This window comes from Bos indicus, chromosome 2 (assembly GCF_029378745.1).
Source record: "Bos indicus isolate NIAB-ARS_2022 breed Sahiwal x Tharparkar chromosome 2, NIAB-ARS_B.indTharparkar_mat_pri_1.0, whole genome shotgun sequence".
Classification (NCBI taxonomy): Eukaryota; Metazoa; Chordata; class Mammalia; order Artiodactyla; family Bovidae; genus Bos; species Bos indicus.
The window spans coordinates 121,891,320-121,906,806 of NC_091761.1; the positions used below are offsets into that span (position 1 = coordinate 121,891,320).

Here is a 15,487-nt window from a genome sequence, read left to right on the forward strand (position 1 = left end):
ACCGGCAAACAGCTGAGGGCGCTCCTCAGCTCCTAGAGGACACCTACATACTCTGCCATGTGACTTTCTCTGAATGGTACAGTGCATCCTTCTCCTGCTTCAAATCTCGGACTTCTGCTTCTGAGACCAGCTGGAGAAAACTTTCTGCACTTAACAGGTTCAGCTGATCAGGTCCAGCCCCCTAGGAAGAAAGTTCTGCCAATGACAGGAGTGAGTGAGAAAGTTGATTTGCCCCCTGAGGCTCCAAATGAGAGCTAAGCCTTACCAATACCTTGATTCCATCCTGAGCCCCCTCCACTGACTTGGGACCTTACTTACATCTGCAAAATCTCTGTTTTAAAAAAATCTATATTTATTTTTTTAAAGAATTTTTAAAATGTGGACCATATTTTAAAAAGTCTTTATTGAATTTGCTACAATATTGCTTCTGTTTTATGTTTTGGTTTTTGGGTAATCAGGCATGTGGGAGCTTGGCTCCCTGAACCCACCCCTCTGCACTGGAAGGCAAAGTCTTAATCACTGGATGCCAGGAAAGTCCCTGAAAAATCTCTTTTGCCATATAAAGGAACGTAATCATTGAGTCCATATTTTCATCATATTTACAGATTCTGCTCACATGCAAAGGATCACACAAAGTTGAAAGTCAAGAAGGATCACCTTAGAATCCAGTCTAACACCAGGGTATTGGCAAAATTGGATAGATAATGCCATCTTGTCCCCCAAGGGATGTCCCCTCCCCCAGCAATGATGAGTGTGCCTGCTTTTCCACAGTGTCACCTAAACAATGATATCAAACTTGGGGATTTCTGCCAATCTGATGGGTGAAAATGGAATCTCGGTGTATTTTTAATCTCTGGTAGACTTCGCATGAATAAGGTTGAGGATTTCTTCAAAAGCTTAAAAGTCATTTACGTTTCTTATTTGCTAATGGCTTCTGGTTTTGCGTCATATAAAGGTCTTTCGAACTCCAAAGTTAATCAGAAACCCTTCTATGTTTTCTTCTGCCGTTTTTATGGTTTCATAATGTATCCACTGGTTCATGGAACTGGAAGCTTTTCTTGTCATTTTCTCAGCGGTGAGCACCTAGCTGGATCCTGAAAGGCTTGGGGTCTGGGTAGAGACTTGAGCTGCCAGTGGAGCCCTCTAGGTGCTGGGCTCCGATCCCCTTCAGCTCTGCCAGAAGTCTCAGCCAGCAGACCCTCCACCTTCCTCCCTCCAGCGCGCCTGTGTCCTGGGCTGGCACAGGGGGCCCAGAGTTGAGGCGGCCCCTGCCCTGTCTGAGAAGTGAGATGAGCACACGGCCAGACCAGGATTCAAGATACAGAACCAAGGCTATGGGCTTAGGGGAGGGAGAGGGGGATTCTGGTGGGAGTGTTTAGGAGAATCCAGGGAAGAGCTGGCATCTGAGTTGAGCATTAAAAATGAGGAGAAATGGTAGTATTGGGGGAAGGAGAACAGCAGGAGCCAAACAGGGAGGTGGAAAAATCAGCCTGAAATCTAGCCTGGAGAGGATGATTTAGTGAACCATGAAGTCCTCCAGGGTAGAGGCAGGGGATGACTTATCTCTGTGCACCAGCCACAGTTTGTCAAATGAAACGAAGCAGAAGGGACACAGGGCTTTGGATCCCAGGCAAAATCATTTTCCCTTTTGATAGTGAGAAGCAAAGACCTCCAAAAAGAAACCCTTGGCCATGATGTCATCTCAGAACCTGAGCGCTCTCTGCACACAACTGCCCCCTTGTGGCTGATCTGGGAACTCTCCGTGCCTAGCCTCAGGTGTCAGATCTACGCTGAGCCAATTCACTAACTGAGGGTGCAGAGCCGGCTGAGTGGGTCTCAGAGGATTGAAAAACTATGGGATTCTGTCCTGAGTCCAGTAGGCTCTCAGAGACCATCTGGTCTGACTTCTTCATTACATACAGAAAAACCAAGTATCCAAGAGAGTACTGCTAGGTCGTGGGTGGAGAGATTACCAGACTTGGTATAAGTCTGCAGGCTGGCTCCACTTCTAACTGGTTGTAAGGTCCCAGGAAAGTGGCCCTACCCCACTGACCCGCAGTTTCCATCTCTGTCAAATGGAGTCTGGGGCCTGGCAGAATTCCCTTTTATGGTCATATCAGGCTAAGTCACTCAGATCAACTCACCCCTTGGAAACAATGAAAAATGCTGGTAAATTAGTGTAACCAGAGGGTTACAGAGTTACCAGAAAAAACACTGAAGGGAAAACAAAAATTTTGACAGAGAAACCAAACAGGAAAGTCTTTTTTCCCGATTCTGGCCACTCTGGGCTGTTGTTTTGCTGACTGTCTTGGACCAGGGGCACAAATAAAGTTAGAGTACATAGTGAAAGATCATATAGAAAACCTTCCCCACAACAAGCTGGGAATCCCCAAAGCCACGCTCCTAGAAGGAAGTCAGCCCTAGTGTGGACTTGCAGCCCCAGCTTATATGTGTTGGATGATCAAGTCTTGAACATAGATTGAGGTATCCCCAGACTGTGATTCCAGCCCCCCGAAAAAGCAAGTGAAGATCTTCTTTGGAGGGAGGGTTGATTAAATCTAGACTTGAAGGAGTTAAGTGTGTAGATTATAACCTCGAGCTGCTGCTAAGTCACTTCAGTCGTGTCCGACTCTGTGCAACCCCATAGACAGCAGCCAACCAGGCTCCCCCATCCCTGGGATTTTCAAGGCAAGAACACTGGAGTGGGTTGCCATTTCCTTCTCCAATGCAAGAAAGTGAAAAGTGAAAGCGAAGTCACTCAGTCATGTCTGACTCTTAGCAACCCCATGGACTGCAGCCTACCAGGCTCCTCCGTCCATGGGATTTTCCAGGCAAGAGTACCACTGGAGTGGGTTGCTATTGCCTTCTCCAAGGATAAACAGTAAAACAATAAAGACAGTACAATTTCCAGGTCAGTTTAGGGAAGTGGAAGTCCCCTCTGGGTGCAGGTCTACTAACCAAATACCTATGCAGATTAACACCAGACAGTGTGTGGGCTTTAAGGCAAGAAGTACTATTAGGATACTACTCAATATCAAAACAAACAAACAAACAAACAACCCAATCAAAAAAAAAAAAAAAAAAAAGGGCAGAATATATAAACAGACATTTCTCCAAAGAAGACATACAGGTGGCTAACAGGAACATGAAAGATGCCCAACATCGCTAATTATTAGAGAAACGCAAATCAAAACTACAATGAGGTATCACTTCACATCAGTCAGAATGGCTTTCATTAGAAAGTCTACAAATAATGGGCTTCCCTGGTAGCTAAATTGTGAAGAGTATGCTTTCCAATGCAGGAGACACAGGTTCAATTCCTGGTCCAGAAGGATCCCACATGTCACAGAGCAACTAAGCCGTGTTCCACAACTACTGAGCCTGTGCTCTAGAGCCCGGGAGCCACAGCTATGGAAGCCCACAAGACCTAGATCCCAGGCTCCGCAACAAGAGAAGCCATCACAATGAGCTGCCCATGGACCGCAACTAGAGTAGCCCTCGCTCACCACAACTAGACAAAAGCCCGTGCAGCAACGAAGATGCAGCACAGCCAAAAATTTTAAAAAAAGTAAATAAAATTATTTTTAAAATCTATAAATAATAAATGCTGGGGAAGGTGTGGAGAGAAAGGAACTCGCCTACGCTATTGGTGGGAATGTAAATTGGTACCGTCATTATGGAAAACAGTATGGAAGTTCCTTAAAAAACTAAAAATAGAGTTGCCGTGAAAGTTGCTCAGTCATGTTCAACTCTTTGTGACCCCATGGTCTATACAGTCCATGGAATTCTCCAGGCCAGAATACTGGAATGGGTAGCTTTTCCATTCTCCAGGGGATCTTCCCAACCTAGGGATCAAACCCAGGTCTCCCACATTGCAGGCAGAGTCTTTACCAGCTGAGCCACAAGGGAAGTTCAAGAATACTGGTGTGAGTAACTATCCCTTCTCCAGTGGATCTTCCTGACCCAGGAATCGAACTGGGGTCTCCTGCATTGCAGGAGGATCCTTTACCAGCTGAGCCACAAGGGAAGCCTAAGAGTTGCCATATGATCCTCCATTTCCACTCCTGGGCATATACCCAGAGAAAACTATAATTTGAAAAGATACGTGCATCCTGTTGTTCATTGCAGCACTACTTAAAATAGCCAAGACATGGAGGCAACCAAAATGCCCATCGACAGATGAATGGATGAAGAAGATGTGGTACATATATACAATGGAATATTACTCAGCCACAAAAAAGAGTGAAATAATGCCATGTGCAGCAACACAGATGGACCCGGAGATTACCATATTAAGTGGGGCAGAGAAAGACAAATACATACGATATCATGAAGTCTAAAAAATGCAAATGAACTCATTTATAAAATAGAAATAGACCTTCTGACATACAGATGCAATAGACATGAGCTTGATCCTCGGGCTGGGAAGATCTCCTGGAGTAGGAAATGGCAACCTACTCCAGTATTCTTGCCTGGACAATTCCATGGACAGAGGAGCTACAGTCCATGGGGTTGCAAAGAGTCAGACACAGCTGAGCAACCGAGCATGCGTGCACTATTGTATATAAAATAGATAACCAAGAAAGATCTACTGTACAGCACAGGGAACTATACTCAATGTTTTAAATAACCTATAAGGCATAAGAATCTGAAAAAAAGAATATATCTGAATATAAAAGAACACATCTGAATCATTGTGCTATACACCTGAAACGAACACATTGTAAATCAACTGTACTTCAATTAAAAAAAAAAAAAAAAGACGTGCTATTAGGAATAGAGGGGACCACTGTACAAATAATAAATAATAAATTGAACAGGCATTCCACAAAAGAGGAAAACCAAATCATTGATAATATGAAAAAGTGCTCATCCTTACACATAATTTTAAAATGCAAATTAAGACCACAATAAGATGCTACTACACACTTATCATAATAGGATAATATCATATTGGGATAAGTTACAATTTGAACAATATCATCTATTGGAGATTACTAGATATACAGAGGCAGGAAAATATGATTGGTAGTCAAGAGAAAAAATAGAAAATAGTGTCAGAACCACAATGATCCATATACCAGAGTTAATAAACAAAAACTTTAAAATAACTTTGATAATATGCTAGATAACATGAAGAAAAAAAGATTGAAACAGTGGATATACAATAAAGATTGTCAATAGAGAAGTAGAATGTATTTTTAAAAACTAAATATTCTAAAACAGATATACAACACATGAAGTTAAGAATTTATTTGATATATTTAACAACAACAAAAAAGAGTACAGCATAAGGATAAAAGACAAGATTAGAAAACTTGAAAACAATTCAATAGAAAACATCCAAGCTGAAACAGAAGAAAAAAAAAAAAACAGGAACACAGCATAACAAATTCTAACATTTATATAATTAGAATCCCAGAACAGAAGAAAAGAGATTTGGGACAGAAGCAATATTTGAAGATACTTCAAATGACTTATTATTTTTCCAAAACTGTTGAAAGATATCAACCCACAAATCCAAGAAGCTTAGTAAAACCTTTCTTTCACTAAAGAAAGCCACACTTAGACGTGTTCAACAGCTGAAAACTGAGACAAAGAAACATCACAAAAGCAGCTAAATATAAGACACTATCTTTAAAGCCCAACAATAAGACTGGTGCCTACATTTCAACATAAACTATAAATCTAAAAGAAAATGGAATGACATTTTAAAAGGTCAGAAATGGAATAATAATAATAAAACCAACACTGCTAATCTAGAATTCTATACCAAGGAGGGATAATTTTTTTTTTTTTTAAGAATTAACAGGAACCAAAGACATTTGTACAAAAAAAAGTTGACAAAATGTGCTGCTGACCAAATTGTACCACAAGAAATATTAAAAGAAAAATTTCAGGCTGAAGTAAAATGACTCCAGATGAAAGAGCAGACCTTCAGAAAGTAATGCAGAGCACTGGCAAGGAGAAATGTGTGGGTAAACATTCAGAAATTGACGAAACAGTGATAGAAATGTCTTGGAGGGCTTGTAGTGTTTACAGAAGCAAAATATACAACATAGCACAAAAGCTGGAAGGGAGTTAAAGGAGCTGAGCTGTTGTAAGTTTCTTGTATTGTTAAAACAGCGGTAAATATATTAATTTAATACGCCAATGAGCCTGCAATATTGTGATATGGGCTGAATGTTTGTGTCTCTCCCTCCCCACCTCCTCCCATTCATACAATGAAACTTTAATCTCCAAAGTGATGGTATTTGGAGATGTGGCCTTTAGGAAGTAGTTGGGTTATGAGGATAGAGTCCTCGTGGGATTAGTGCTCTTTTGAGAAGAGGGTAAGAGAGCTTGCTTCCTCTCTCTGCCATGTTAAGACAAAGCAGGAAGACTGCCATGTGCAAACCAGGAAAAGGACTCTCACCAGACCCTAATCATCTGGGGTCCTGACCCTGGACTTTCCAGCCACCCGAACTGTGAGTAATACATTTCTATTGTTTATGTCCATCGCTTTATGGTATTTTGTTACAGTAGCTTGAACTAAGACATATAATAATATGTCAAAGACGCATATTTAAATCTCTAAAGTAACCACTGCAAGGATTTTGTAAAACTGTGTAGCTAGAACCTAATAAAGGAAAAGCATGAAATAATAAAAGCTAGATGATTATCCAAAAGAAGAAAATAGTGGGTGAGTACATGAACAAGGAACAGATGAGACAGAAAATGAACAGCAAATGGTTGCTTAAATTATAAATCCAACTATATCCAAATATAATCCAACTATATCCAAATGGTTGCTTAAATTATAAATCCAACTATATCAGTAGTTACATTAAATATACAGGGTTAAAACAAACTGACTAAAAGACACGTAACACTAGAGTGGGTTTTTTAAAAGCCCAATTGTGTTTCATTTATAAGAGACACTTTTAAAATATAAAAACACAGAAACAAGAGGGTCAAAAAAGATATACCACTCAAACACTACTTTTTTAAAAAGTAGTGTCACTATATTAATACCAGGTAAAATAAGCTTAAGACAAAAGGTATTACTAGAGATAAAGACAGATGTTTTATAACAATAAAAGTCCAATTAGAGGCTTCCCTGGTGGTTCAGTGGTAAAGAATTCGCCTGCCAATACACCACAGCTATTCAGCCTGTGCTCTGGAGCTGCAGCTACTGAGTTCATGTGCTGCAGCTGCTGAAGCCCACACTTCCTAGAGCCTGTGCTCCGCAACAAAAGCCACTGCAATGAGAAGCCTGTGCACTGCAGCTAAGGAGTAGCCCCCACTAGCTGCAGCTAGAAGAAAGCCTGCATGAGCAGCAGCAAAGACCCAGCACAGCCATAAGTAAATAGATAAATAAAGAAAATTATTTTTAAAAGTCCAATTCAATAGGAAGATATAACAATTCTAAATTTGTATGTACCAAATAACACAGGTTAAAACTATATAAAGCAGAGACTTCCCTGGTAGTCCAGTGGCTAAGACTCTGAGCTCCGAATGCAGGGGGCCTGGATTCTATCCCTGGTCAGGGAACTAGATCCCCCAGGCTGCAACTAGAAGATTCTGCATGCCGCAACGAAGATCAGAGATCCCAAATGCTGTATCTAAGACCTGGTGCAGCCAAATTAATTAGTTAGAAAAACACATAAAAATTGTTGAGACTAAAAGAGAACTAGACAAACATACAACCACAGCTGGAGATTTCAAAATACTTTTTTCAGAAGCTCAATCAAAAAAAAAAAAAAAATCAGCAATGGTACAGATGATTCAATGTTGTTCACCAGTTTGATTCAGTTGAGACATAGGATATATATGCAGAACACATTTCATGAAAGAAGATATACCAATGGCCAAAGAGCACATGAAAATGTGTTCAACATCACTGATTGTTAGGAAACTCCAAATTGAAACCACAATGAAACAACATTTTACACCACTTGAAGAGCTAAAATAAGATCAACATACTAAATCCTGCTGAGGATTCAGAGCAACTAGGACTTTCATACATTGCTGAGGAGAGTATAAGTAAGTTCACCACTTCAGAAGACTGCTTAATAGCTTCTTAGAAAATCCCAGCTATTAATAGTTACCCAAGATATCGGGGCTGATTTCAGATCTAGGGTGGGAAATGTACAAGATGAGAGAAACATAGTCATGAGCCCCTGATGATGAACACACATCACCTGTAAAAGCAGGCTTGTCAGAAATAGAAATGCAAATCTGATTAGTTTCTGGATCCAATGACCAATTAACAGGAAATTCCAAGAAAAGAGGAATGTGCTACCTCCACCATGGAGATATAATTAGCAATGATAGCGGGAAACTCTATAAGACAAATAATCTGGTTTCATTAGTAAATAAATCGCAAGAAGAAAAAAGATGGAAAGAGAACCAAGGATTAAAAAAACTAATGACACATTAAAATAAAAACCAGGCAAAGTGAAAGGCTGCTGGGGGTGGAGATGGGAAGTGATAAGGAGGAGATGTGTGGAGAGTTCTGGGGTGGGGGGGCAAAATTTTGCCTTCAGACAGGTGTGGTGGTCATACAGGAGTTTGCCTAATTATGGTTCATTAATCTGTACATTTGTTTTATGTGGTTTTTTTGTATTCGTGTTGTATTTTGCCATTAAAAAAAAGGTTTAAGAAAATCATTCAGAGATGTGGGTGCATGTTTTTAGGCTTCAGCTCCCAGAGATTCTGCATCTCTGAATGAAGCTTCCTAAACCACCACCTATTAGAAAGCTTCAGATGTTTTTACGTAACCATCATTCCAAGATGCATTTTAAGGAACATTGGTGAAGGAACTGGGGAGCCAGGGACAGATTTCACAGCAGAACAGGCTGAGTTTTTGCTTTAGAAAGATCCCTCCGCCACATGGAGTATGGGCTGGAGGAGTCTGGAGTCTGACTCACAAGGTCAGAAGTGATGGCAAAGTTCTGGCAATCAGAGCAATGGCCTTTGGAGATGGGACTGGATGTAGAGTTGAGAAATGTTACAGAGGCAGAACTTCAAAAAGCATTTCCAAATTCTTCAGTTCAGTCACTCAGTCGTGTCCCACTCTTTGAGACCCCATGAACTGCAGCACACCAGGCCTCCCTGTCCATCACCAACTCCCAGAGCTTGCTCAAATTCATGTCCACCGAGTTGGTGATGCCATCCAACCATCTCATCCTCTGTTCTCCCCTTCTCCTCCATCTTCAATCTTTCCCAGCATCAGGATCTTTTCCAATAAACCAGCTCTTCACATTAGGTGGCCAAAGCATTGGAGTTTCAGCTTCAACATCTTCCAATGGATATTCAGGACTGATCTTCTTTAGGATTGACTGGTTGGATCTCCTTGCTGCCCAAGAGTCTCTCAAGAGTCTTCTCCAGCACCACAGTTCAAAAGCATCAATTCTTTGGCACTCAGCTTTCTTTATGGTCCAACTCTCACATACATGACTACTGGAAAAACCATAGCTTTGACTATACGGACCTTTGTTGGCAAAGTGATGTCTCTGCTTTTTAATCTCTGCTGTCTAGCTTTGTCATAGCTTTTCTTCCAAGGAGCAAACGTCTTCTAACTTCATGGCTGCAGTCACCATCTGCAGTGATTTGGGAGCCCAAGAAAATTAAATCTGCCACTGTTTCCATTTTTTCCCCATCTATTTGCCATGAAGTGATAGGATCAGATGCTATTATCTTAGTTTTTTGAATGTTGAGTTTTAAGCCAGCTTTTTCATTCTCCTCTATCACTTTCATCAAGAGGCTCATCAAGAGGTTCCTCTTTGCTTTCTGCTATGAGGATGGTATCATCTGCATATCTGAGGCTGTTGATAGTTCTCCTGGCAGTCTTGATTCCAGCTTGTAATTCATCCAGCCTGGCATTTCACATGATGTACTCTGCATATAAGTTAAATAAGCAGGGCGACAATATACAGCCTTGATGTATATGGTTCCCAATTTTGAACTATTTTGTTGTTCCATGTCTGGTTCTGTTTCTTCTTGACCTGCATACAGATCTCTCAGAAGGTGTGGTATCTAAGGTGATCTGGTATTCCCATCTCTTTAAGAATTTTCCACAGCTTGTTGTGATCCACAGTCAAAGGCTTTAGAGTAGTCAGTGAAGCAGAAGTAGACATTTTTTCTGGAATTCTCTTGCTATTTCTATGATTTAACAGATGTTGACAATTTGGTTCCTGGTTCCTTTGCCTTTTCTGAATCCAGCTTGAACATCTGGAAGTTCTCGGTTCATGTACTGCTGAAACCTGGCTTGGAGAATTTTGAGTATTACTTTGCTAGCATGGAATGATTGCAGTTGTGTGGTAGTTTGACTATTCTTTGACACTGTCCTTCTTTGGGATTGGAATGAAACTGACTTTTTCTAGAATCCCAGGTAATTCTCAGGAATTCCAGGAGTCATACATTGTTCTGTATTTTCCTCAACACTTCATGTGTTTTGGAAGAATAATGATTGACCGTAATAAAAAATAGTGAAAATTTTCTTGAGAGATTGTTATACTAAACATTTCAGGAAAATCCCTGGCAGTGCAGTGGTTAGGACATTGTGCCTTCACTGCTGAGGGCTGAGGGTTTGGGTTCAACCCCTGGCCAAAGAACTAAGATTCCCACAAGCCCGGCATAGCAGCCAAAAGTAAAAATTCAGAGGTTTTCTGTTTAAAAAATCATGATTGCAGATGCATGGTTTATTATTATTATGAGGCAGTGTATGACAGGATGGTATATAGTAATCCCCCTCCTCCCTTATCTACGGTTTTGCTTTCCACAGTCTCAGTTACCCGTAGTCAACCATGGTCCAAAAATATTAAATGGGAAATATCAGAAACAGTTCATAAGTTTCTAAACTATTACATGCATTTATGTATTTCATTAATTTTTGGCTTCACCACATGGCATGTAAGACCTTAGTTCCCTGGCCAGGATCAAACCCATGTCCCCTGTATTGGCAGCATAGACTCTTAAGCACTGGGCCATCAGGGAAGTCCAATGTTTTATGTTTTAAATTGAGTGCCAGTCTGAGAAGTGTGATGAAATCTCTAGCCATCCAACTCCATCCCAACAGAGACATGAATCATCCCGCTGTCAGCATAATCTGCCTGTGAGTCATTCAGTAGCCATCAGTTACCAGACTGACGGTCTTGGTATCTGGGTGTTTGTGTTCAGATAACCTTTATTTTATTTAATAAGGGCCACAAAGCCCAAGAGTAGTGATGCTGGCAATTCAGATATACCAAACAGAAGCCATCAAGTGCTTCCTTTAAGTTCTAAACTTATAGAAAAAATGTGGAGGCTGCTAAGATCTATAGTAAGAACAAATTTTCTCTTCATGAAATGGTGAGGAAGGAAAAAGAAATTCATGCTAGTATTGCTGTCTTGCCTCCAAGTGCAAAAGTTACTGCCATGGTGCAAGGAAAGTTAAGATGGAAAAGGCATTAAATTTGAGCAATAAGATGTTTTGAGAAAGAGAGAGACCACATTCACATAACTTTCATTACAGTATGTAATTATAATTGTTTTATTTAGTTGGTGTTAATCTATTGCACTTATTTTATAAAATAAACTTTAGCGTAGGTATGTATGTATATGGAAAACCACAGTACGCTCTGTAGTTTCAGGCATCCACTGGGGGTCTTCTAACCTATCACCGCCTTGGATAAGGGAGACTACTATATTCAAAAACATGTAACAATGACCTCTACCACATATAGACACTTGATCATTTAAAAAAACATTAAAAAGGGGGAAACATTAACCCAACATAAATGCCAAATAAAGGTCATTTTAAAAATTGAGTGATATCACAAATGTTCATGTTGATTTATGGCAAAAACCATCACAGTATTATAATTAGCCCCCAATAAAGTAAGTAAATTAATTTTAAAAAATTATAAATAGATAAACAATAAGGTCCTACTGCATAGCACAGGGAACTGTATTCAATATAATATAATGAAAAATAATATATATATGTACAACTGAATCACTTTGCTGTACACCAGAACATTGTAAATACTCTATACTTAAATAAATAAGTAAAAATAAATAAAAGACAAAAAAATAGAAGAGTCTTGAAAATTTAAAATGCAATATTAATTGCCCTTGATCTTTGTTTTTATGATAAATATTTCTGGTATGGAAGAACTGATTTCATTTGCACTGATGTTGGTTGAACTGAGTGTCTTGCCTCATGTTGGGTATTAGGTACATGTTGCTTCCTATAACTTTCCTCTTTTTAAGGATGCACTATTTTGCTTTACAAAGAACTATAGCCTAGAGCAAATATTCAAACACTGGAAAATACCAGCTGACATAATTGGGTTCAGTTCAGTTCAGTCAGTCACTCATGTCCGACTCTTTGTAACCCCATAACTGGGTAGTATTAGAGTAACATGTAATGGCACCCCACTCCAGTACTCTTGCCTGGAAAATCCTATGGATGGAGGAGCCTGGTGGGCTACAGTCCATGGGGTCGCTAAGAGTCGGACACGACTGAGCAACTTCACTTTCACTTTTCACTCTCATGCATTGGAGAAGAAATGGCAACCCATTCCAGTGTTCTTGCCTTGAGAATCCCGGGGACGGGGGAGCCTGGTGGGCTTCCATCTATGGGGTCGCACAGAGTCGGACACGACTGAAGCGACTTAGCAGCAGAGTAACATGGCGAAATTATCAAATTAGGGACTTGTTCCCAGATAGCTCAGTAGGTAAAGAATCAGCTTGCAATTCAGGAGACCCCAGTTTGATTCCTGGGTTGGGAAGATCTGCTGGAGAAGAGATAGGCTACCCACTCCAGTACTCTGGCCTGGAGAATTCCATGGACTTTATAGTCCATGGGGTCGCAAAGAGTCGGACATGACTGAATGACTTTCACTTCACTTTGCTTCCAAAACTTATTATTTCTTGGAACACTAATCATAGGATTTGAATAAAGCTTACTCATATAATATATATAAAAACATAAATATTCATTTTATTTGCAAGAATGGCTCACAGATTAGCAGCAGACAGGTCCACAAACACATATTTATAACATGGCAAAAGCTACTCGCGAAACTGATGACATCTCCAATTCTCTCCCACGTGCTCCTGTTCCAGATCCCAGAAATGTTGATCTTGACCTTTGACTCTGAGTGTCAATATTCCCTGCTCTAACTTTTAACATGTCAGTGAACGTGAAGTCGTTCAGTCATGTCCGACTCTTTGCAACCCCATGGACTGTAGCCTACCAGGCTCCTCCATCCATGGGATTTTCCAGGCAAGAATATTGGAGTGGGTGGCCATTTCCTTCTCCAGGAGATCTTCTCAACTCAGAGATTGAACCCAGGTTTCCCGCATTGGAGGCAGATGCTTTACCCTTTGAGCCACCAGGGAAGTCAGGGAAGTCAGGGAAGTCTGACATGTCAGTGGGTTCCTTCAAACCAGAAACTTCTGTATGTTTGCTAAGCTTTGATTTCCACAGGAGAATATTCATAGCTTTTCCTACCACCAGCGATTAGTATCATACAACCCAAGAGAGGAGAGAGTTTCCAGGAGGGAGGGGACAGCTGTGTGAGTTGGATGGGTGTTGATCAAGGCTGTGAACTGGCTGAGAGAAGGTCAATGGCATGCACCTCCCTGCTAGAAAGTCCTGCTATGACCTCTAGACTTTCTACACAGATAGCTGTGGGCTGGGGCGTTGGTGGGCTCCGCCTGTTCTGGACCGCCCACACCTTTCACAGCCTCCGAGCCTTTGTAGAGCTGTTCCTTCTTCCTGGAGCATCTTTCCCGAACCACCCCAGTCATCAGGTCTCTTCAAATGTCACCTCCCACCACCCTCTCCAGTCACTGTCCTTTAATTCCTTCTCACCATCCTCCAGAGTCTAGCATTGGTTTATTTATTTGGTTGGTTCCTGTTCTCCCCCTTCCTCACCTCCACCCTCCATGGATGTCAGGTCTACAAGAGCAATGATGTCTGCTCAATTCCCAGAATCTAAAACAGTGCCTGGCACAGAGGAGGTGTTCAGTGAATACTTATTGACTCCATGGAGCAGGCAGGTTCAGACAGCTTTTTAAAGCCACCTCTTCGGACTTCTCTCTCCTCGTTTGTCAAAGAGGGAAGGGAACTCCTCTAAAAGGCATTGTTATTCCCATAAACCGAATCCTTAGCTGAGCAAACGCCTTGTAGGTTTCTGGTCAGATGCAACACTGACTGTGGCCAGTGGGTGGAAGCAAATCACTATGGCTGAACCACAACAAAGCCTGGGCCACTCGGCGCTCAGAACACCTGAAATTTAATCTCCCAACAGCCAAGCTTGTTATATATATAATACATATATATAATACGTATATATACGTATGTGTGTATCTTTGAGAAGCATATATGTATATGTATATATATATTTGAGAAGCAAGACTTTCTTAAACATAGTGTGCTCATCCCTGTGGCCCTAAAGGAAAAACACTGAACCGCTTTTGAGGTCAAATCCCAGTTCTGTCATTTACCAGCTAGGTGGCCCCAGGGTTCACTTCTCTAAAGAGGGGGTATTATTTGCTCACTGGGTCATTATGAGTCTCCAGCAGGTAAAGGCTGTGGAAGGCAGCATGTGGGCTCAGGAAAAGGCTTTGAAGACTGCAGGTGGAGCCTGGACCTGCAGAGACCCCCCTGCCCCCACCAGGAGCACCTCATTCTCTAAGCTGTCTCCACCTGCCTAGCTCTCTTCCTTCCCAATGACCCCCACTCATTCTGCACCCACAGAGCAGGTGCCCATGTGCTGAAGACAAAACACACTGCACAGCGGGCCTCTACATGGACCCCCACAAACCTCGAGTGGGCACCTGCACTGGCACTGCCACCCATTTCATAGATCCATTCATCCTTCCACACTTTTATTCCTTTTCCACTCCGCCCCTCTCCTGAGAACACCAGGACCCTCTCCTGCCTCCTTGCTCCCACCATGTTCTTGCTTCTTATTCCGCTAAGAAAGAAACCACCAGTAGAGTTCCATGTTCTCCCAGTGACCTGCCTGTCCCTGTGGAGGCACTGAAGGAGTTCCCATCTAGGCGCACCCCGCCTCAGTTCCCCCACCCTGCCCCAGAGCACAGGACACTAATCCCTCCCATCCACCCAAGGATGTTGCTTTGCCACTGTCGCCTCTCTTTCTGCGTCTTAATTATCTTGCCTTCTGTCAGTCATCCCTGTGAGCCTACAAAGAAGCTGTAATATCTCTCATCTTAAACCTTCCTTGACCTACAGGCACCTCTTCCAGCAACCCTCCCATTTCCTGCTCCTCTTACAGCACAACTAACTTCCTGGAAGAGGTGCCCACACCCCATCCTCTCTGGACCCCACTTCCACCAACCTTCCTAGGCATTAAAATCCGCTGGTGAAGATCAGCGATGACCTCCGTCTCTCCGATGTCGTTCTCAGCCCTCACCTCACCCACTCTGGGGAGTCCTGGGCACAGAGCTGAGGGCTGCCATCCGGGAACGTTTCTCCTCTCAGTTCCCA

General features: G+C 41.8%; 1 protein-coding gene across 1 annotated transcript in view; it reads right to left on the bottom strand.

Moving 5' to 3' along the window:
* TINAGL1 (tubulointerstitial nephritis antigen like 1) overlaps positions 1-15,461 on the bottom strand; it is a 35,569-nt gene extending 20,108 nt beyond the window's left edge. Inside the window, exon 1 of the mRNA XM_070774712.1 lies at positions 15,339-15,461. The gene's annotated coding sequence lies outside the window, so the exon portion shown is untranslated. The remainder of the gene's footprint in view (positions 1-15,338) is intronic.
* Positions 15,462-15,487: the final 26 nt, after the last annotated feature.